Source organism: Bombina bombina, chromosome 9 (assembly GCF_027579735.1).
Source record: "Bombina bombina isolate aBomBom1 chromosome 9, aBomBom1.pri, whole genome shotgun sequence".
NCBI lineage: Eukaryota > Metazoa > Chordata > Amphibia > Anura > Bombinatoridae > Bombina > Bombina bombina.
In genome coordinates this window covers 58,174,053-58,196,951 of record NC_069507.1, presented here as the reverse complement: position 1 = coordinate 58,196,951, position 22,899 = coordinate 58,174,053, and positions in this window count along the sequence as shown.

The window sequence follows — 22,899 nt, the reverse complement described above, 5'->3', positions numbered from 1 at the left end:
TCGGATTTGTAATTCGAATTTAGGTAATAACATTGGTTCTAACATTCCAATTCGGAAATTTACACATTTGCCCATCCCTATATCATGACCGAAAATTCCATGTATCAAATCCCATCAAATAACTAAGCAGTCAGGTGTAAAGTCTAACATCCCATGTATTAGTAGCACTGGTAAATCCTAGCATTTAAAAAACACTAGGATTTACTATCACTTAAGCTTAAATAAACATTAAACTGCTGTTAACAACAACTACAAAATAATAGTACCTACTTACTGTGTTAGTTCATTAATCCTATTCCTGCAGCTCTTTACAAATCAATTCACCTGTTTTAACAGCTTAAATGTGCCAGATACTGAAGCTCCGCCTCTTTGTACTGGGGGCTGCCATCTTGGAACTTGGGTATTTTCACAGCCTGTGACAGAAGCAGTGCACACTCACAGATCAGTAATATTATCCTATTTGTAGACAATATAATGTGATGTGTATAATGTGTTTCAGATTAGTGTGTATGATACATCATGTATATAATATAAAGCAAGGCAGCCACAGCAAAAACTGTAAAGCTCCTGCTTTGTATCATACACCCTAACCTGAAGCACATTATACAGTTGTAAACAATTATTACTGATCTGCTAATGTCACCAACTAGCTGGAAGTACTGTAGGATATGTACATATTTGTTCAACAAAGAATGCCAAGAAAACAAAGTAAAATAGTGAAAACAGAAGTGTATGTAAGTGTCTTAAATTTACATGTTTTATCTGAATCAAGCAAGTTTAATTTTGACTTTCCTATCCCTTAAAGGGACATGCCACCCACATTTTTTCTTTTATGATTTAGAAAGATAATGCAATTTTAAACATCTTTCTAATTTACTTATATTATCTAATTTGTTTTATTCTCTTTATATTCTTTGATGAAAAGCATATATATATGCTCACTAGCTGCTGATTGGTTGCTGCACATAGAAGCCTTGTGTGATTGGTTCACCATGTGCATTGCTTTTTCTTCAACTAAGGATATTTTAAAAATGAAGCAAAATAAATAATGGAAGTAAATTGTAATTTTGTTTAATTTTCTATTCTCTATCTGTATCATGAAAGAAAGATTTTGGGTTTAGTGGCCCTTTAAATACATTTTTTTGTGCAGATTTCTATATAAAAAAACTGTAATCATGTTTAATATTAGTGAATGCATAAATAGGTTTAAGAAAGCCCATATCTAAGGATCTCTTTACTCATTTTATTTGTTTTTTTTGTGTGTGTTTCAGACCAGTATTGCACTGAGATCTACATGAAGTTGGGGGGAAAGCCCTAACGCATTTCTTTTGAAAGATATAATTTTCTTGACTTTATAGCTAAAGGGGAAAAATGCCTCATTGATTCCCCCCGGTTGTTAGACGCTAAGAGTCCTTTTATCGACATGTCTATTGGCAGTTTTCAGTATATTCAGCGTCTAATTATCGCCCTTGGCTGGAAGATACACCTTGCAGTCTGCAGACGGGGAGAGACAGGAGTCAATAGCTTCTAGTGCATTGTTCTGTGAGCTACTATTGAGCAGCACGTCAAGGAGAAATGATTTATGCGACTGGAAAGTTAAATTCCATTGATAGTCAGCGTTGTTTAACCCTCTTTAGTCCACACTCTAAATATTATAAATAGCTGTTGTATTAATATTCCCAAGAGCATCTCATGAATCAGTAAAATGCAATACTAAATACTAGACCAATTATATAAAACTAATTGCCTAAACATTTAAAAAATATATTGAAAAGATTCTATTTTATACTTTGAAAAGTGCATTTTAATGGCATCTAGAGGAAATGTTAATCTTTAAAGTTTCCTACATTAAAATATATCTTTGCACTGTTTCATCCAACATCACTCCATTACACACAGTACTGGGCAAAATCATGTCTTCTTCTTACACTTATTTGATGGGTTAATATGAGCTGTTAAGCTGTTTTCACATAATAACCTATCACAATTGGAAAGTTAGGTCCACCCCCTTATTGTTCATATCATAGGGCTTTAGAACATATCTCATTATATATAACAAACCATATTCCAGTACACCTGAAAGCTCTTAAAGGGACAGTCTACTCTAGAATTTATATTGTTTAAAAACATAGATAATCCCTTTATTACTCTAATAAGTAATTCCACGGACGTGAACACAATGTTGTCTATATAGCACTCATGAATTAACACCCTCTAGCTGTGAAAAACTGCTGTTGAATGCATTGAGATAAGCGGACACAATGACATTTTATGATTTTATTTTATTTTTCTTTAAACTGGTTCTTAAACAGCTCTTGTTTATTTAATATAGTTTTAAATTACATTTTTATTTGTAATTTAATACATTTACTTTATGTATAATTTATCATCTTGATGCTCTAAATATAAACATTAAAAAGTAAATGAAGTGCTTGTGTGATGTTCAGAACCAGTGACAAAGCGTAAGTGAAGATATGCGTTGTTAAGTATTTGTTGTTTTGTCCACCTCTTGCATATAACTAACAACCATTAAACATTGACTATTGTGCTGTACAAAATGTATGTTGAATTAATAGCCAATTATTTGTTCATTGAATAATTGAGGTTACTGTGAATAACTCTATGTAGCCTAAGTATAAAATACTCGTTTACCATCCTGGGAAATAATAACACTCAGGTGCACAAATTATATCCATGTGATTGTACCTTTGTTTGGGGATAAAATGGTACCAACATGAACCCTTTGACAGTTAGAAACATATTTGTACCTTATTTACTCCTAAATGGTGCATATTATTTCCTTAAGGTGGAACTATTGAGGGTACAACCACAGCAGTTGTACCCAAAGTACAGTATTTACAAATGGACCCCAACCGTACCATTTTTTCTGACAGTGTGCTCATATATACATATACAGTGTGAACTCTTGCACATGCATGCTTGACCTGGTGCCACAGAAAGTGTACAAACAAAACAACTGTGCAGAACTTGATAATGCAAGTAAATTGGAAAGTCTCTTAAAACTGCATGCTTTATCTGAATTATGAAACTGCAATTTCTTTCAAGCAGGTGGTCAAAGTCCTCGATCCATTACTCCTGGTAATTACTCTTCCCTACCACTAGGAAGAGTGAAAGATTCCCAAATCCCAAAAGCTCTATAAAACCCCTCCCACCTTACAGGTACCTCAGTCTTGTATTTGCCTCCGCTGGAGATGGTTAAAGAATAAAGATGTGCATTTGATTCCACAGAGAGAGGGGTTTCCAGTCTATGTTGAGGCCTTTTTTCCCCTCAGAGTACAGTATTTGTCAGAGGGATGTATATGGGGTATGGGTAGCGGCTCTTTTTTCTTTCATGTAATTGGCAAGAGTTCATGAGCTAGTGACGTATGGGATATACAGTCCTACCAAGAGGGGCAAATTTTCCCAAACCTCAAAATGCCTATAAATTCACCCCTCACCACACCCACAATTAAGTTTTACAAACTTTGCCTCCCTATGGAGGTGGTAAAGTAAGTTTGTGCTTGATTTTCTTCTGTGATATGCGCTTCTCAGCATTTTGAAGCCCGATTCCTCTCAGAGTACAGTGTTTGTCAGAGGGATGTGAAGGGAGTATCACCTATTGATTCTATGGTTTTCCTCACAGGAAATCTTTTCATAGGTTCTCTGTTATCGGTTGTAGAGATTAATCTCCTACCTCCCTTTTCAGATCGATGATATACTCTCATATTCCATTACCTCTACTGATACTTTTTCAGTACTGGTTTGGCTATCTGCTATATGTGGATGGGTGTCTTTCGGTAAGTATGTTTTCAAATAAAGTTTTAAATATATGTATTGTACTTATATTTGCCATGAGTCAGGTTTATGTATATTTTCTTTTGCAGACTATCAGTTTCAAAATTGGGAAACATATTTAGGAAGTTATTTTTTTCTTACCTGGAGTATAGTCTTTTCTTCAAACTGACTGCTTTTTTTAATTAAATTTTGTGGACAAAATTAGGCTCGAGAGGTCGCAAAATGCTGATATTTATTGAGTCATTCTTGGTGCGATAATTTTTTTGACTTGAAGGTACGTTCGGTGACGCAAATTCGTCATTTCCAGCGTCTTAGTTGACGTTAGGTTTCCTTGCACAAGCTTGCGTCTGCCATGATGCGAGTTGCATCATTTCCGGATTTTAGCGCAAAAAAAATAATTTTGCGTTGTGCGTCATACTTGGCGCCAAATATTTTAATTATTTAATCCCCACTTCCTATATGCCTCTTGCCTTTTTTTATGCTCAGAGGGCTATGCTGTTTGCATTTTTTTCCCATTCCTGAAACTGCCATATAAGGAAATTGATAATTTTGCTTTATATGTTGTTTTTTTCTCTTACATTTGCAAGATGTCTCAATCTGATCCTGTCTCAGAAACAACTGTTGGAACCCTGCTGCCTGATAACAGTTTTACCAAAGCTAAGTGTATCTGTTGTAAATTAGCAGAGATTATATCTACAGCTGTAGTATGTAACAGTTGTCATGATAAGCTTTTACATGCAGAGAATGTATCCATCAGTACTAGTACAATGCCTGTTGTTCCTTCAACATCTAATGTACATGATATCCCTGTAAATATAAAAGATTTTTCTCTTGTTAAGTGTATCCAGTCCACGGATCATCCATTACTTATGGGATATTCTCCTTCCCAACAGGAAGTTGCAAGAGGATCACCCACAGCAGAGCTGCTATATAGCTCCTCCCCTAACTGTCATATCCAGTCATTCTCTTGCAAGCCTCAACCAAGATGGAGGTCGTAAGAGGAGTGTGGTGTTTTATACTTAGTTTATTCTTCAATCTAAAGTTTGTTATTTTTAAATGGTGCCGGTGTGTACTGTTTATCTCAGGCAATATTTAGAAGAAGAATCTGCCTGCGTTTTCTATGATCTTAGCAGAAGTAACTAAGATCCATGGCTGTTCTCACATATTCTGAGGAGTGAGGTAACTTCAGAGAGGGAATGGCGTGCAGGTTTTCCTGCAATAAGGTATGTGCAGTTAATATTTTTCTAGGGATGGAATTTGCTAGAAAATACTGATGATACCGAACTAATGTAAGTAAAGCCTTAAATGCAGTGATAGCTACTGGTATCAGGCTTATTAATAGAGATGCATACTCTTATAAAAATGTAATATAAAACGTTTGCTGGCATGTTTAATCATTTTTATATGTATTTGGTGATAAAACTTATTGGGGCCTAGTTTTTTTCCACATGGCTGGCTTGAATTTTGCCTAGTAACAGTTTCCTTAGGCTTTCCACTGTTGTAATATGAGTGGGAGGGGCCTTTTTTAGTGCTTTTCTGTGCAGCTAAAAATACTGACAGAGACATTCAGTTTCCCTCTGCATGATCCAGGACATCTCTGGAGGGCTCAAAAGGCTTCAAAGTCGTTTTTGAGGGAGGTAAAAAGCCACAGTAGAGCTGTGGCAGTTGTTGTGACTGTTTGAAAAAAAAAAAAAAAAAAAACGTTTTTGTCTTTTATTATTCCATTTTGGGTATTAAGGAGTTAATCATCCATTTGCAAGTGGGTGCAATGCTCTGCTAACTTGTTACATACATTGTAAAAATTTGTTAGGGGGAACCAGGCGTTCCCTAGCGATGTTAGAAGTCTCAAAAATAATTCGCTGGGCAGAGTACCACTCTTGCCACCTGTCAGCAATCCATATCCCAGGCGTGGAGAACTGGGAGGCGGATTTTCTAAGTCGTCAGACTTTCCATCCGGGGGAGTGGGAACTCCATCCGGAGGTGTTTGCTCAGTTGATTCATCGTTGGGGCAAACCAGAGTTGGATCTCATGGCGTCTCGCCAGAACGCCAAGCTTCCTTGTTACATATCCAGGTCCAGGGACCCAGAAGCGACGCTAATAGATGTTCTAGCAGCGCCTTGGTTCTTCAACCTGGCTTATGTGTTTCCACCGTTTCCTCTGCTCCCTCGACTGATTGCCAAAATCAAACAGGAGAGAGCATCAGTGATTCTGATAGCACCTGCGTGGCCACGCAGGACTTGGTATGCAGACCTAGTGGACATGTCATCCTTTCCACCATGGACTCTGCCTCTAAGACAGGACTTTCTGATACAAGGTCCTTTCAATCATCCAAATCTAATTTCTCTGAGACTGACTGCATGGAGATTGAACGCTTGATTCTATCAAAGCGTGGCTTCTCCGAGTCAGTCATTGATACTTTAATACAGGCACGAAAGCCTGTTACCAGGAAAATCTACCACAAGATATGGAGTAAATATCTTTATTGGTGTGAATCCAAGAATTACTCATGGAGTAAGGTTAGGATTTCTAGGATATTGTCTTTTCTCCAAGAGGGCTTGGACAAAGGATTATCAGCTAGTTCCTTAAAGGGACAGATTTCTGCGCTGTCTATTCTTTTGCACAAGCGTCTGGCAGAGGTTCCAGATGTCCAGGCATTTTGCCAGGCTTTGGTTAGAATTAAGCCTGTGTTTAAACCTGTTGCTCCCCCGTGGAGCTTAAACTTGGTTCTTAAAGTTCTTCAAGGAGTTCAGTTTGAACCCCTTCATTCCATTGATATTAAACTTTTATCTTGGAAAGTTCTGTTTTTGATGGCTATTTCCTTGGCTCGGAGAGTCTCTGAGCTATCTGCCTTACAATGTGATTCTCCTTATCTGATATTTCATGCAGATAAGGTAGTCCTGCGTACCAAACCTGGGTTTTTACCTAAGGTGGTTTCTAACAAGAATATCAATCAAGAGATTGTTGTTCCATCATTGTGTCAAAGAAGGAACGTCTTTTACATAATCTGGACGTAGTCCGTGCCTTGAAGTTTTACTTACAAGCTACTAAAGATTTTTGTCAAACATCTATCCTGTTTGTCGTTTACTCTGGACAGAGGAGAGGTCAAAAAGCTTCAGCAACCTCTCTTTCCTTTTGGCTTCGGAGCATAATACGCCTAGCCTATGAGACTGCTGGACAGCAGCCCCCTTAAAGGATTACAGCTCATTCCACTAGAGCTGTGGCTTCCACCTGGGCCTTTAAAAATGAGGCCTCTGTTGAACAGATTTGCAAGGCCGCGACTTGGTCTTCGCTTCACACTTTTTCCAAATTTTACAAATTTGATACTTTTGCTTCTTCGGAGGCTGTTTTTGGGAGAAAGGTTCTTCAGGCAGTGGTTTCTACCGCTTAATCCTGCCTTGTCTCTCCCATCATCCGTGTACTTTAGCTTTGGTATTGGTATCCCATAAGTAATGGATGATCCGTGGACTGGATACACTTAACAAGAGAAAACATAATTTATGCTTACCTGATAAATTTATTTCTCTTGTAGTGTATCCAGTCCACGTCCCGCCCTGTCCTTTTGAGGCAGGTCTAAATTTTAATTAAACTACAGTCACCACTGCACCCTATGGTTTCTCCTTTCTCAGTTTGTTTTCGGTTGAATGACTGGATATGACAGTTAGGGGAGGAGCTATATAGCAGCTCTGCTGTGGGTGATCCTCTTGCAACTTCCTGTTGGGAAGGAGAATATTCCATAAGTAATGGATGATCCGTGGACTGGATACACTACAAGAGAAATAAATTTATCAGGTAAGCATAAATTATGTTTTTTGCTGATGCGATTCAGAAGGCTTTGTCTGCTATTCCGCCTTCTAATAAACGTAAAAGGTCTTTTAAAACATCTCATAAAGTTGATGAAATTTCAGATGACCGACAACATACTGAATTATCCTCCTCTGATGAGGATCTATCTGATTTAGAAGATCCTACCTCAGATATTGGCACTGACAAATCTACTTATCTCTTTAAGATGGAGTATAAAGAGAGGTGTTGATTGCTTTGGATATTGAGGAATCTAGTCCTCTTGATACTAAAACTAGTAAATGTTTAAATTCTGTTTATAAACCTCCTGTGGTTACCACAGAGGATTTTCCAGTTCCTGATGCTATTTCTGATTTGATTTCAAAAGAATGGGATAGGCCTGGTACTTATTTTATTCCTTCTTCTAGGTTTAAAAAGTTTTATCCTTTGCCAGCAGCTAGATTGGAGTTTTGGGAAAAAATCCCCAAAGTTGATGGGGCTATTTCTACTCTTGCCAAACGTACAACTACTCCTATGGAAGATAGTACTTTTTAAAAGGATCTTTTAGATAGGAAACTTGAATCTTATCTAAGGAAAGCTTATTTATTTTCTGGCTATATTCTTAGGCCTGCTATATCTATGGCTGATGTTGCAGCTGTATCAACTTTTTGGTTGGAAAGCTTAGCGCAACAGGAAACAGATCCTAATTTGTCTAGCATTGTTCTCATGCTTCAACATGCTAATCATTTTTATCTGTGATGCTATTTTTGATGTCATCAAAACTGATGCCAAATATATGTCTTTAGCTATTTTAGCTAGGAGAGCTTTCTGGCTCAAAAATTGGAATGCTGACATGGTATCTAAGTCTAGATTACTATCTATTTTTTTCCAAGGTAACAATTTATTTGGTTCTCAATTGGATTCAATTATTTCAACTGTCACTGGGGGGAAGGGAGTTTTTTTGCCTCAGGATAAAAGATGTAAGGGTAAATCTAAAGCTTCTAATCGTTTTTGTTTTTTTCAACAGAATAAGGAACAGAAAGCCAATCCTTCCCCCAAAGAATCTGGTTCCAATTGGAAACCTTCTTCAAGTTGGAATAAATACAAACCTTTTAAGAAACCAAAGCCAGCCCCCAAGTCTGCATGAAGGTGCAGCCCTCATTCCAGCTCAGCTGGTGGGGGGCAGATTAAAATTTTTCCAAAACATTTTGGCAGATTCTGTCCAAAATCAGTGAACTCAGAGTATCGTCTCTCAAAGGTATCGAATAGGATTCATAGTAAGACCTCCTGTGAGAAGATTTTTTCTCTCACACGTTCCAGCAAATCCAGTTAAATTTCAGGCTTTTCTGAAGTGTGTTTCAGATCTAGAGCTTTCAGGGGTAATCATACCAGTTCCGTTTACGGAACAGGGTCTGGGTTTTTATTTAAATCTATTCATTGTCCCAAATAATTTTTTTTTATTCAGGGCAGTTCTGAATCTGAAAAGTGCCAACTTTCAAAATGGTGACTATAAGGACTATTCTGCCTTTTGTTCAGCAAGGTCATTATATGTCCACGATAGACTTACAGGATGCATATCTTCATATTTTGATTCATCCAGACCACTATCAGTTTCTGAGATTCTCTTTTCTAGATAAGCATTACCATTTTGTCGCTCTTCCATTTGGCTTACTGGAATTCGTTGCACTGTGCTGTGACCAGTGCTCTCAAGCAGTCTAGCTCTTTACAGCGGCTAGTTCACTGTTCCTTGGTATCGATCGTCCAATACAGGATAAGACTTGTAATCACCTTAACAGCAAATGGAGCTGGGGCTGCAAACAGACTGACAACTTCCACAAAGAATAAAAAGTGAACGCTTTATTGATATGCAACTTTTTATTCTTTGTGGAAGTTGTCAGTCTGTTTGCATCCCCAGCTCCATTTGCTGTCGAGGTGATTACAAGTCGTATCCTGTATTGGACGATCGATACCAAGGAACAGTGAACTAGCCGCTGTAAAGCACTAGACTGCTTGAGAGCACTCTTCACAGCACAGTGCAACGAATTCCGGTAAGCCTCTATTACCATTTTTAACACCCATAGACAAGGGACATACTACACTATGAGGCACCCTCTTTCTGCTTTAATTTAATAGATTTACCTCACAACGGGTCAAGGGGAGCAGCCTCAGCTATCAATTTATATACTGAATACGAGCAGAGATTCTCACAGCCAAACCGGATCCCTTTTATTTGTGAAAGAGAACTATTTATGAACATTTGTTTTTTTGGAGATCACACTCATTGCCTATATTTAAAGAGAGCGCACCTCTTATTGGATCCCCTCCTGGGTTCTGTGTTTTGCTCTTCCATTTGGCCTAGCGACAGCTCCAAGAATTTTTTCAAAGGTTCTCGGTGCCCTACTCTCTGTAATCAGAGTAGGGCTGCAACAACTAATCGATTAGTTTGATCATAAAAATAGTTGTCAACAAATCTCATTATCAATTAGGTGGTCTGTGATTAGTTGGTCAGTTGCACAGCACCAGCTGCTTTAATCTGATGAACTACTGCAACTAAGAATGTGCAAAAAAAAAATGTATTTATTTTTTTTAATCTTTTTTCTATCTGATTAATCGGACAATAATCATCCGATTTTTTTTTTGCACAATACCATGTGTAGGAGTTCATCGGTTTGAAGCAGCTGGTGCTGTGCAATTAACCAACTAATCGCTGACCACCTAATTGATAATGCGATTCTGTGACAACTATTTTTATGATTAATCTTACCGATTAGTTGTTGCAGCCCTAAATCAGAGAACAGGGTATTGCGGTATTTCCTTATTTGGACAATATCTTGGTACTAGCTCAGTCTAACTAGTGTTGTTTCTTCAAAGACATGGTTGGAGGATCAATTTACCAAAAAGGTCCTTGATTCCTCAGACAAGGGTCACTTTTTTAGGTTCCCAAATAGTTTCAGTGTCCATGACTCTGTCTCTAACAGACATGAGAAGAATGAAATTGGTTTCAGCTTGTTGAAACCTTCAGTCTCAATCATTCCCTTCAGTGGCTTCTTTTGTTCGTCCAACCTGGACTGTAATCACAACAGATGCAAGTCTTTAAGGTTGAGGAGCTGTCTGGGGATCTCTGACAGCACAATGGGTTTGGAAATCTCAAAAGGCGAGGTTGCCAATCAATATTTTAGAACTCTGTGCTATTTTCGGGGCTCTTCAGGTTTGGCCTCTGTTGAAGAGAGAACCATTTATTTGTTTTCAGACAGACAATATCACAACTGTGGCATATGTCAATCATCAGGGTGGGACTCACAGTCCCTTAGCTATGAAAGAAGTATCTCAGATACTTTTTTTGGGCAGAATCCAGCTCTTTTCTAATTTCTGCGGTACATATCCCAGGTGTAGACAATTGGGAAGCGGATTATCTCAGCCGTCAGACTTTACATCCAGGGGAGTGGTCACTCCATCCAGATGTGTTTTTTCAGATTGTTCAGATATGGGGTCTTCCAGAAATAGATCTGATGGCTTCCCATGTAAACAAGAAACTTCCCAGGTACTTGTCCAGGTCCAGGGATCCTCAGGCGGAGTTGGTGGATGCGTTAGCAGTTCCATGGTTTTACCAACCTGCTTATATCTTCCCGCCTCTAGTTCTTCTTCCAAGAGTGATCTCCAAGATCATCATGGAACAATCATTTATGTTTCTGGTCGCACCAGCATGACCTCACAGGTTCTGGTATGCGGATCTTGTCCGGATGTCCAGTTGCCAACCTTGGCCACTTCCTTTAAGACCAGACCTTCTGTCTCAAGGACCGTTTTTCCATCAGGATCTCAAATCTTTAAATTTGAAGGTATGGAAATTGAACGCTTAGTTCTTAGTCATAGAGATTTCTCTGACTCAGTGATTGATACTATGTTACAGGCTGGTAAATCTTTTTCTAGGAAGATTTATTATTGAGTTTGGAAGACTTATATTTCATGGTTTTCTTCTCATAAATTCTCTTGGCATTCTTTTAGAATTTCTAAAATTTTACAGTTTCTTCAGGATGGTTTGGATAAAGGTTTGTCTGCAAGTTCCTTGAAGGGACAAATCTCTGCTCTTTCTCTTTTATTTCACAGAAAGATTGCTATGCTTCCTGATATTCACTGTATTGTTCATGCTTTGGTCCACATCAAGCCTATCATTAATTCAATCTCTCCTCCTTGGAGTCTTAATTTGGTTTTGAAGGCTTTACAGGCTCCTCCTTGTGAGCCTATGCATTCTTTGGATATTAAACTACTTTCTTGGAAAGTGTTGTTCCTTTTGGCTATTTCTTCTGCTAGAAGAGTTTCCAAATTATCTGCTCTTTCTTGTGAGTCTCCTTTTCTGATTTTCCATCAGAATAAAGCAGTTTTGCAGACTTAAATTTTTACCTAAAGTTGTGAATTCTAACAACATTAATAGGGAAATTGTTGTCCCCTCTTTGTGTCCTAATCCTAAAAATTCTTTGCAGAGATCTTTACATTCTCTGGATGTTGTAAGAGCTTTGAAATATTATGTTGAAGCTACTAAAGATTTTCGGAAGACTTCTAGTCTATTTGTTGTCTTTTCTGGTTCTAGGAAAGGTCAGAAAGCTTCTGCCATTTCCTTGACATCTTGGTTAAAGCTTTTGATTCATCAGGCTTATTTGGAGTCGGGTCAGGCTCCGCCTCAGAGAATCACAGCTTATTCTACTAGATCAGTCTCCACTTTGTGGGCTTTTAAGAATGAAGCTTCAGTTGATCAGATTTGCAAAGCAGCAACTTGGTCTTCTTTGCATACATTTACTAAATTCTATCGTTTTGATGTATTTGCCACTTCAGAAACAGTTTTTGCTAGAAAAGTTCTTCAGACAGCTGTTTCAATTTGATTCCTCTGTTTATGTTTAAAGTTTTTTTCTTTTCAATTATGAGAAAAACTTATTTTTTTGGATGTGGATTTAATTTTTTCAGTAGAAAATGGCTGTTTTTATTTTTATCCCTCTCTCTCTAGTGACTCTTCTGTGGAGTACCACATATTGGGTATTACTATCCCATACGTCACTAGCTCATGGACTCTTGCCAATTACATGAAAGAAAACATCATTTATGTAAGAACTTACCTGATAAATTCATTTCTTTCATAGCAGCCAATCGGAATCTAAGGGACACCATCTTGGATGACGACACTTAAAGGGACACTGTACGCAAAAAAATTCTTTCGTGATTCAGATTGAGCATGAAATTTTAAGCAACTTTCTAATTTACTCCTATTATCAAATTTTCTTCATTCTCTTGGTATCTTTATTTGAATTGCAAGAATGTAAGTTTAGATGCCGGCCCATATTTGGTGAACAACCTGGGTTGTCCTTGCTGATTGGTGGATATATTCATCCACCAATAAAAAAGTGCTGTCCAGAGTACTGAAACCAATAAAAGCTTAGATGCCTTCTTTTTCAAATAAAGATAGCAAGAGAACGAAGAAAAATTGATAATCGGATTAAATTAGAAAGTTGCTTAAAATTGCATGCTTTTTCTGAATTACATAAGAAAAAATTTGGGTTCAGTGTCCCTTTAAAGGTACCTTCATTCGTCGTTTAGTCGTCATTGGAAGAGGATGCTCCGCGCCGGATGTCTTGAAAATGGAGCCGCTCCGCGTCGGAAGGATGAAGATAGAAGATGCCGTCTGGGTGAAGACTTCTGCCCGTCTGGAGGACCACTTCTGCCCGTCTGGAGAACCACTTCTGCCGGCTTCATTGAGGACATCTTGGATGAAAACTTCTCCCGGTAAGTGGATCTTCAGGGGTTAGTGTTAGGATTTTTTAAGGGTGTATTGGGTGTTTTTTTTTTTTTTTAGGTTGGGGCTTTGGGCCGCAATAGAGCTAAATGCCCTTTTAAGGGCAATGCCCATCCAAATGCCCTTTTCAGGGCAATGGGGAGCTTAGGATTTTTTAGTTAGGCTTTTATTTGGGGGGTTGGTTGTGTGGGTGGTGAGTTTTAATGTTGGGGGGGTTGTTTGTATTTTTCTTTTACAGGTAAAATGCCCCACAAAAGGCCCTTTAAAGGGCTATTGGTAGTTTAGTTTAGGCTAGGTTTTTTTTTTTTATTTTGGGTTGGCTTTTTTTTATTTTTATAGGGCTATTAGATTAGGTGTAATTAGTTTAAATATCTTGTAATTTGTTTTTTATTTTCTGTAATTTAGTGGGGTTTTTTTTTTGTAATTTAGTTAATTGTTTTGAATTTAGTTAATTGTGTTGAATTTAGGGAATTTATTTAATTGTAGGGTTAGGTTAGGTTTTATTGTAAGACAGGTTAGGTTTTTTTTTACAGGTCAATTTGTATTTATTTTAGCTAGGTAGTTATTAAATAGTTAATAACTATTTAGTAACTATTCTACCTAGTTAAAATAAATACAAACTTGCCTGTAAAATAAAAATAAACACTAAGCTAGATACAGTGTATTAGTTATATTGTAGCTATCTTAGGTTTTATTTTATAGGTAAGTATTTAGTTTTAAATAGGAATTATTTAGGTAATGATAGCAATTTTTATTTGTATTTATGTTAATTATATTTAAGTTAGTCGGTGTTAGGGTTAGACTTAGGGGTTAATAAATGTAATATAGTGGTGGCGACGTTGGGGGCGGCAGATTAGGGGTTAATAAATGTAGGTAGGTGGCGGCGATGTAGAAAAGAATGGGCAGACACTCCAAAAGTCAGTTCAATATACTTTACTCAAGGCAGCAGTACATATAGAGCAACATTTCGGGGTTCACACCCCTCCTCAGGCTCAAGGTAGGTGGCGGCGATGTTAGGGACAGCAGATTAGGGGTTAATAATATTTAACTAATGTTTGTGAGGCGGGAGTGCGGTGGTTTAGGGGTTAATATGTTTATTATAGTGGCAGCGATGTCTGGAGCGGCAGATTAGGGGTTAATAATTTTATTTTAGTGTTTGCGATAGAGGGCCTCAGTTTAGGGGTTAATAGGTAGTTTATGGGTGTTAGTGTACTATTTAGCACTTTAGTTATGAGTTTTATGCTACAGCGTTGTAGTGTAAAACTCATAACTACTGACTTTAGAATGCGTTACGAATCTTGACGGGGTAGGCTGTACCGCTCACTATTTGGCCTCCCAGGTCAAGCTCGTAATACCGGCGCTATGGAAGTCCCAAAGAAAAAAGACTATGCGCAATTTGCATAAGTTGATTTGTGGTAAGGTCAAAAAAGTTTGCGGGACAGCTGTACCTACAAGACTCGTAATAGCAGCGGTAGTAAAATAGCAGCGTTATGAGCCTTAACGCTGCTTTTTTACTCATAACGCAAGACTTGTAAACTAGCCAATAGTGAATTTTAAGATCACACTATTGCTTGCATAATACATACAAATAAGGGCATTTGCTTTGTCCCTTTAATAAATGGTGTTTATTTCACAGCATCAAATCGTCTCTAAAGTTTGTGAGAAACTTATTTCTCTAAATTCACCGCAAAGCCTAAACGTGCCATAATGTCTTGGTTTTTTATCGATTTTCCATGACCCACAATAGACTTTATTTTAGCATGTCACATAACGATAACTGGAAATATCTATTACTTAATGAATGCTGAGTAACATTTTCTTTTTAGTTAGAACTGGCATTACTCTTATTGATTTTACTACATAGGCAAATCACAATAACTTTCCTATTAAGGATCATCATTCCTTTTAATATAATTTTTCCTATAAAAAAATTGCAATAACTTTCCTATTAAGAATAGTAATTACTTTAAATATAGATTAAGTGTCTTATATAATTCGCTATAGCAATTTTGATGATTTGAGTATCATTTCAAAATGACTCAAAGAACAATTATCTATATATATATACTGTATCTGTGTGTTTGCTTCCAGAGGAGAATTGCGATTTGCTCAGTATTTAGGAAACGTTCCTCTTGTAGGAGATAAATGGAATATCTTTACCATTAAATACACCCTTATTCATGGACCTCTCTTGTTTGTTAAAAACAAATAATAATATTCCCCCTACACTAAACTCAATAAATCACAGATAATCTTCTTTTTTGGGATAATAGCTCAGGGAGCTATGCTAGCATGGATAAACATATTGAGTGGTAAAACCATTACTGAGGTACTCTTAAATATTTCCCTTTATTGAGTGAGATTCAACAAAGACAAACAATAACCTAACCATGTATAAATATTCAGTTTTGTTTTGTAATTTGTGCACTGTCCGCTATATCTGTTACAATTAATTGTTTCACACTCCAATTATTCTCTATTTATTCATCATATACAGTGATTTAACAAACCTTCCAACTGTATTTGTGAGGGAACCCGCCCATAGGCTATCCTGATACGCCCACAGACCACCCAGACAAATCCACGGAAGACACACCCATAATTCTGTTCGCTATGCACCCGTCACCCGCATCCTTTGGACGCTCCCCACCCATCATCTAATTTGTTTTGCTCTCTTGGCATCCTTTATTGAAAAGCATAGATAGGCTCAGGAGCTTCCGATTGGTGACTGCACATGTATGCTTCATGTATGTTCCTTGCTGTTTCTTCAACAAAATATACTAAGAGAAGGAAGCAAAATTGATAATAGAAGTAAATTGGAAAGTTGTTTAAAATCATCTTCTCTATGTAAATCATGAAAGAAAGAAAAATGGGTTTCATGTCCCTTTAAGCAGGACAATACAATGAGACCAGGCATTCTGGCAGTTTGAAGCAAATTCTGCCGTAGTGTTTTTCCCCACACTGTTTACAACTGTAGTTCACCCAAGCGGCATCGTTCGCCAATTAGTGACGCAGGAATTCACTGACTAACCAGTCTCACCCAATGTAAATACTCTGGCCATTTAAATTTCACAGCTGTTACTTGAAGTCTGAAAAGAAACTGTTTTGGGTAAAGTTGTAAAAATAGCTATTTACATTTATTAAAAACCTTATTTCACAGATGTTTTACTTAAAAGGACAGTAAACACCTTGAGGTGTGTATATAAAATGTTTAGTTATGCATAATCATATTTAATTGATCAATTTCTGACACTCAGAACGTGTCTAGACTGGTTGTCTGCAGACTAATGCCCAGATTGGCCCTTCCAAATAAGGCAAAGGTAGGTGGAGTTTATCTATTGAAAAATATAATAAGAGAATGTTAATTTGTTTTAAAAGCATTAAGACTCGGCTGATATGTTTATCTTTAGCAGCACAACAGAAATGTATTGCAATTACAAGGTGTTTACTGTTCCTTTAAAGGAACAGTAAACAGAATATAATGTTTCATAATTCTGCACTTAACCAAAACATTTTCTTTCATGATTCAGATAGGGTGTGTGATTTTAAACAATTACCCAATTTACATTTATCATCAAATTTGCTTTGTTCTCTTGGTATTCTTTGCTGGAAGCTAAACCTAGGTAGGCTCATATGCTAATTTCTAAGACCCCTTATCTCAGTGCATTTTGACAGTTTTTCACAGTTAGACAGTGCTAGTTTGTGTGTGCCATATAGATAACATTGTGTTCGCTCCTGTAGAATTATTTATGAGTCAGCACTAATTGGCTAAAACGCAAGTCTGTCAAAAGAACTAAAATAAGGGGGCAATCTGCAGACGCTTAGATACAACGTAATCACAGACACATGATATAATTTTTTGAGTTTAATGTGCTTGGCTGTTTTATTTAGCTTGATTACATTTCCCCTCTCCTTCTATATTTCTCTCTCACACTCTCTTCTGATTAAGGAGTTTAAAATGTAGCTGCCGTGTACCCGCAAGATATGATATATGAGCAAATTTGAACTTCAATTTTACAAATTCCCATCCAATTTGCAGAAAACTTGACAAGAACAAAATAAAGAGCACATAACCCCGAGCAAAAAATGCATATCCAAGACAAACAAAATGTGAAAAATAAGACTGCTGTGGTTTTTAAATGGCTTACTTGTGATTATCCATAGTACATTTTCCTGAATAGAGGCGCAGATACCTTTTACATATTTATACCATATAGGTATAGAAGAAGATAAAACAGTTTCTAACTAACCTTATATACAGTATATTCTTTTAATATGCAAGAGATGTGAATTTAATCTTGGCCTTGGCTTGTATGGTTTTCACATTATTATAAAGCTTTTACGTTATTTGTACGTGTAGAGCTGGATTTTCTATTAGAGTACAATATGCATGCATACACGTTAATTACTGCTCATGATTATTTGTTCCTTTATGGATAGGGATGACAGTATGCATTGCTTGACTCATATGGGAACATTCTGCGCACAATTATACATTACTTCATGCAAAGCATCTTTTTTAATTTATCTGTAAGCTTCCTTTTGTCTACCAATTCATATACATTACCAAAATATTTTGCACAATTCTTTAAATGCAGTAGAGATGCCGATACCAAACTGTGAGGCTGGAATAATGGCTGCAGGGGCTTCTTCTGCAGCAACAAAAAAATCAATGTTGATATCACAGAAATCATTTGCAAAATATATTTTGTAACTCTCAAAAACACACATTTTTTAAGTGATTGGTAACAAACTGGATTTTTACTTCAGGGGTCAGATAATGCATCCATTCTTCGAAAGACCAGGTTCCGCTAGGGTTGCCAGGTGTCCTCTACAAAAATACCGGACACCCAACAAATAACGGTGGTGGGGGTGGGTTGTTGGATGTCAAATTTAGTGGGGGAAAAATTATATATATATATATATATATATATTCACACAGTGTATGTAAGTATATATATATATATATATATATATATATATATATATATATATATATATATATATATATATATATATATATATATATATATACCCTGTGTGTGTGTGTGTATGTATATATATATATATATACAGGTATACCCCGCTCATACAGCGGGTTAGGGACCGGAGCCCCGCTGTAAAGTGAAAATCGCCTTAAAGTGAAACAAGGCAGTTTTAGCTTTCTTTTCAGTGTTTAAAATCCTGAAAACATGTTTGAACTAACATATATTAGGGGTGCAATAGTGCTATGTTTAGTTTAACACTAGCACAGCAAGTATTCAATTAGTATTCAATAAATACTGTACCTGTAAAATAGTGACAATTTCTGTAGTAAAATTTGCCAGACTATATCACTGAGACACAGATTGCCCTGTAATGCTATAAACAGAGTGAACTAAGCATAATAAAATGGTGCCAGTCACTTTTCTTCCAATCTCACAAAGATTACAGCACTGTTTGAAAATCCTTGGAGGTTGAACTTCAGCTCCACAAAGCGCTGTATTAGCGAATCGCTGTAAAGTGAAGCACTGTAAAGTGAGGTATACCTGTATATATATATATATATATATATGCCCTATGTGTGTGTGTGTATATATATATATATATATATATATATGCCCTGTGTGTGTGTATATATATATATATATATATATATATATATATATGCCCTATGTGTGTGTGTGTATATATTGTAACTTCACAGTACTGCTGAACACATTGTTGGCATGAAGCTGTCTTACTGATCCCCACTAAGTCTCACAGCGCTGATTAGCAGTATGACATGCGAAAAATATATTTTCCAGCAGTATCCTGGCTGCTCAACACAACAGCTTTGTCACACATTACACGGAACTTGAGTGCATGCGCATTGTGCGCCCCACCGCTCCAACAGCTGACGTGGTATACACATTCCTATGGTTTGCCATTTACTTTAGAACGCCAGTGGAACTTTACTTGTCATGGGCTGGGCCTGGGGATTACTCAGTAGATAGGTTGGGTACGTACAGCCGGATGCAGCCTGCCTGGAATCCGTCTGATAACATAAAAAAATTCAAAACAACATCTAAGAGCTATGTCCGTTTTTTTAAAACTAATATTACCTGTGCAGTAACTGGAAATACCGGACAGTCCAGTCAGATTCAGGGTGTATTATGTAAGCCACTTCAGAGGTGGCGGAGAGGGTAAGACGCAGTGGTCAGATTACCGCTGCTCGTGCAAGCCTGCCCACAAAGGCTCACAATCAGCATCCGCTTAATAAATTAATTCAGTTTAGTTCAGTAAAAACATGTTTGTCAAATTAAATTTTGCTGAAAAAACATTTGCATAATTCAAAAACAATTGTTTCCACCCCTCATCAGATGAGCCACTTTTGTCTCTTAAAGGGACATTAAACTTAAAAAAATAATGTTATATAATTCTGCACATAGTGCATAATTACAGTGTATAACATTATCTTAGCGGCAGCTTTCAAAATCAAGGGATTTTAGAGATTTTAGCTGCCAAAGTTGCACTTACCTGTTCTCCTCTCCATGATCTTCTGATTACGTCTTCTTTTTCAAAAGTGCTTCGCGGGCAAACTGTCAAATCACAGCTCGCCCGATCGTGCTATTGAACTGAATGTAGCATGCTCCCGCTACCAGACCAGAGCGCATTACATTCAGTTCAATAGCGTGATCGGGCGCACTCCCGCGAAGCTATGTGCAGAATTATATAGCATTATTTTTTAAGTTTACTGTTACGAACTCCCGCTGCGGAGAACAACTTCCACTGTCAAACATATCAGTTGAACAAAAAGATAAAAAACACACACTATGTAAAACAAGCCAGTCTAACATATGAATAAGATAAAACTTAAAAACAGTTTGAGAAAAAAAAAATTAAAAACAAGACATCCTCATCAGCTTTGACATAGCAAGACAAGAAACTTTACACAGGCAATTACATCTTTCTAAATCCCGCAGGCTTAGTCTTGGTTTAGGTAAAAAAAAACATAACTGCTCCTAGAGAACATCCTGGAACCCCCACAGTCTTTTTCCCTCCTGTGAGACTGCTTAGACAAGTCATGTTATATCTAGCAGTTCTCTTTCGCTGTGCTAGATATCCTGTATTCGGACATTTAATATCAATGTCTGGAATGCCCATTGGCGATTGGCTAGTTAGGTAAAATGAGTCTGAATAAACTTTGAACAAGAAGGTACCTTGGCAGGGTCACCCATAGCATTTGTGAGGTCCAAGGCAAGACACATTTGTGTGGTCCCCTCAGCCCAGTGCCATTATTTTCCTCCGCCTGTATGACCCACCTCTGTCCCAACATTCATTGTTACTTATATAAAGAATAACACTACATATTACACCTCCTGATACCGTAAACACTTCTTCATAAACTAAACACAGGATGTACATTGCACATTCTCATAACCGTACCCCTGACAGTGCGGGGCCTATCAAAGCACATGGCCCTAGGTGTTTTCTCCTCTTGCCTTGCCCAAAGGGCCATGTATTGTCATCCTCAATGCTCCTAAAATGGCAAAAGACCACAAGGGCCCAGATTTATTAAAAGATCCGGCTGCATGAGTAAACTTGCAGCCGAAGAGTTAGGAAGCAGCGGTCATCAGACCACAGTTTCTTAACCCACTTCGCCACCTGTTATCTCAATCCCCCGGACTTTTCCGACCAGGGAGATTGACAGCACTTGCTCGTGCATGATTGCCAGTAGTGTACAATGATAAATACGGGGACGCGATGCTGGCCGAACAGTGACAAAGATGTACTCCCCTGTCTTCCAAACTTTGATAAATCTGGCCCAATATGTCTTCCTTTTACAGGATTCACACTTCCTCATTGGAAAATGGGAAGGGACCAAAAGCCGATAAGAAGTTTTTATCCTTAAGATATATATACCAAATTTTCTTTTTGTGATTTTTAATTGTAAATTTTGAAACAGGGTGATTTATGTAAACACGTGTGTGGATCATTTTGTCCCAAATAAGCTACAAAAATACTACACTGTGTCTTTAATTAATTATTAAACCCTGCCACTCAGAAAAAAAAGAGTGCACATGTCAAAAATTATTAGTGTAGTGGAAAAAGTAGCTTACACAATCTATATCCTGTTCGTAATGCTCTTTAAAAAGAAACCAAATGTGACAGTTAGACATTAAATCTCGCTGCTGCTTTTAAGAGAACACATTTTCATACTAAAAAACACAAATAAAAGCAAAAATCTGTGAACCTCACTTTACCTGACATAAATAAAAAAGAAGATTGCAAACCCTTGATATAATGTTGTGTGACTAAATAATAGATTTTGGTATAAACTTAGCAGTATTTCATTTTTTCCCCCCAACAGCCACAATCTAAAAGCAGTGATTTTAAGAGAACCGTCAGTTTCAGCATAAAGATTTTATGTAGTGAAATAAGAAGCATAAACGTATAAAAATACAAATAACTGTTATATAGTTTGTGTACATTTTCTTTTTTAGATTTCGAAAGCTTGAAGATGTTTTTCTGTTAGCACGGGTAAGATCATACTGTTTATCACCATGTTTTAGCTTAGACAATCATCATAAATCATATTTGAATATTTGGTGAGTACGAAACAATTACAAACAATGTAAAAAGCACATAACGGCCAGATTCATTGATGACTGCTGTGGAGTTTAGTGAAGGGGAGATTGCGCTCGAAATTCATTGAAATTCACCTCATCGTTAGCGGGTTTTCCCTACCACTAATTAACTGCATTAAAGGAATGCAAGAGTCAAAATTAAAGTTCCATGATTCAGAGATGCAATTGTAAACAGCTTTCCAATTCACTTCTATTACACAATCCTTTTATGTGCACACTTAACTAGACGCCAGTTCCTACTGAGTATGTGCAAGAATTCACAGTATATACGTATATGCGTTTTGTGATTGGCTGATGGCTGTCACATGACACAGGAAGGGAGGAAAGTGAAATTAACTTTGAAATTTGTCAGAAATAAATCTACTGTTCATTTAAAATTCATACTAAGTGCTTTTGCATTGTCTTTTTATTATGCATTTGTTGATTACGCAGTTCTACTATATTTAATAGTGTTTTAACATTAGGGGGCATATTTATCAAGCTTCATATGGAGCTTGATGTCCCATTTTTCCGGCAAGCCTGAAACAGAAGTTCTGAAGCAACAGTCTAAAGACCGTTGCTCCATAACCTGTCCGCCTGCTCTGAGGCGGCGGACAGAAATCAACCCAATCGAATACGATTGGGTTGATTGACACCCTTTGGCTGCGAATCTGCAGGGGGCAGCTTTGCACCAGCAGCTCACCAGAACTGCTGGTGCAATGATAAATACCGAGAGCGTATCTTGTCGGCATTTATCGATGTGCAGCGGACATAATCCACAATATCGGATCATGTCCGCTTGCACCTTAATAAATAGGCACCTAGATCTTGTACATGAAACTAGAACCTATGGCTAAGCAATTACAACAATTACAACCATAACAACCTCAGAAAAACACATACAATTAAATGTAAAATATTTTCATGTCTTTTTTGTTATAGAAAATTAAACTATTG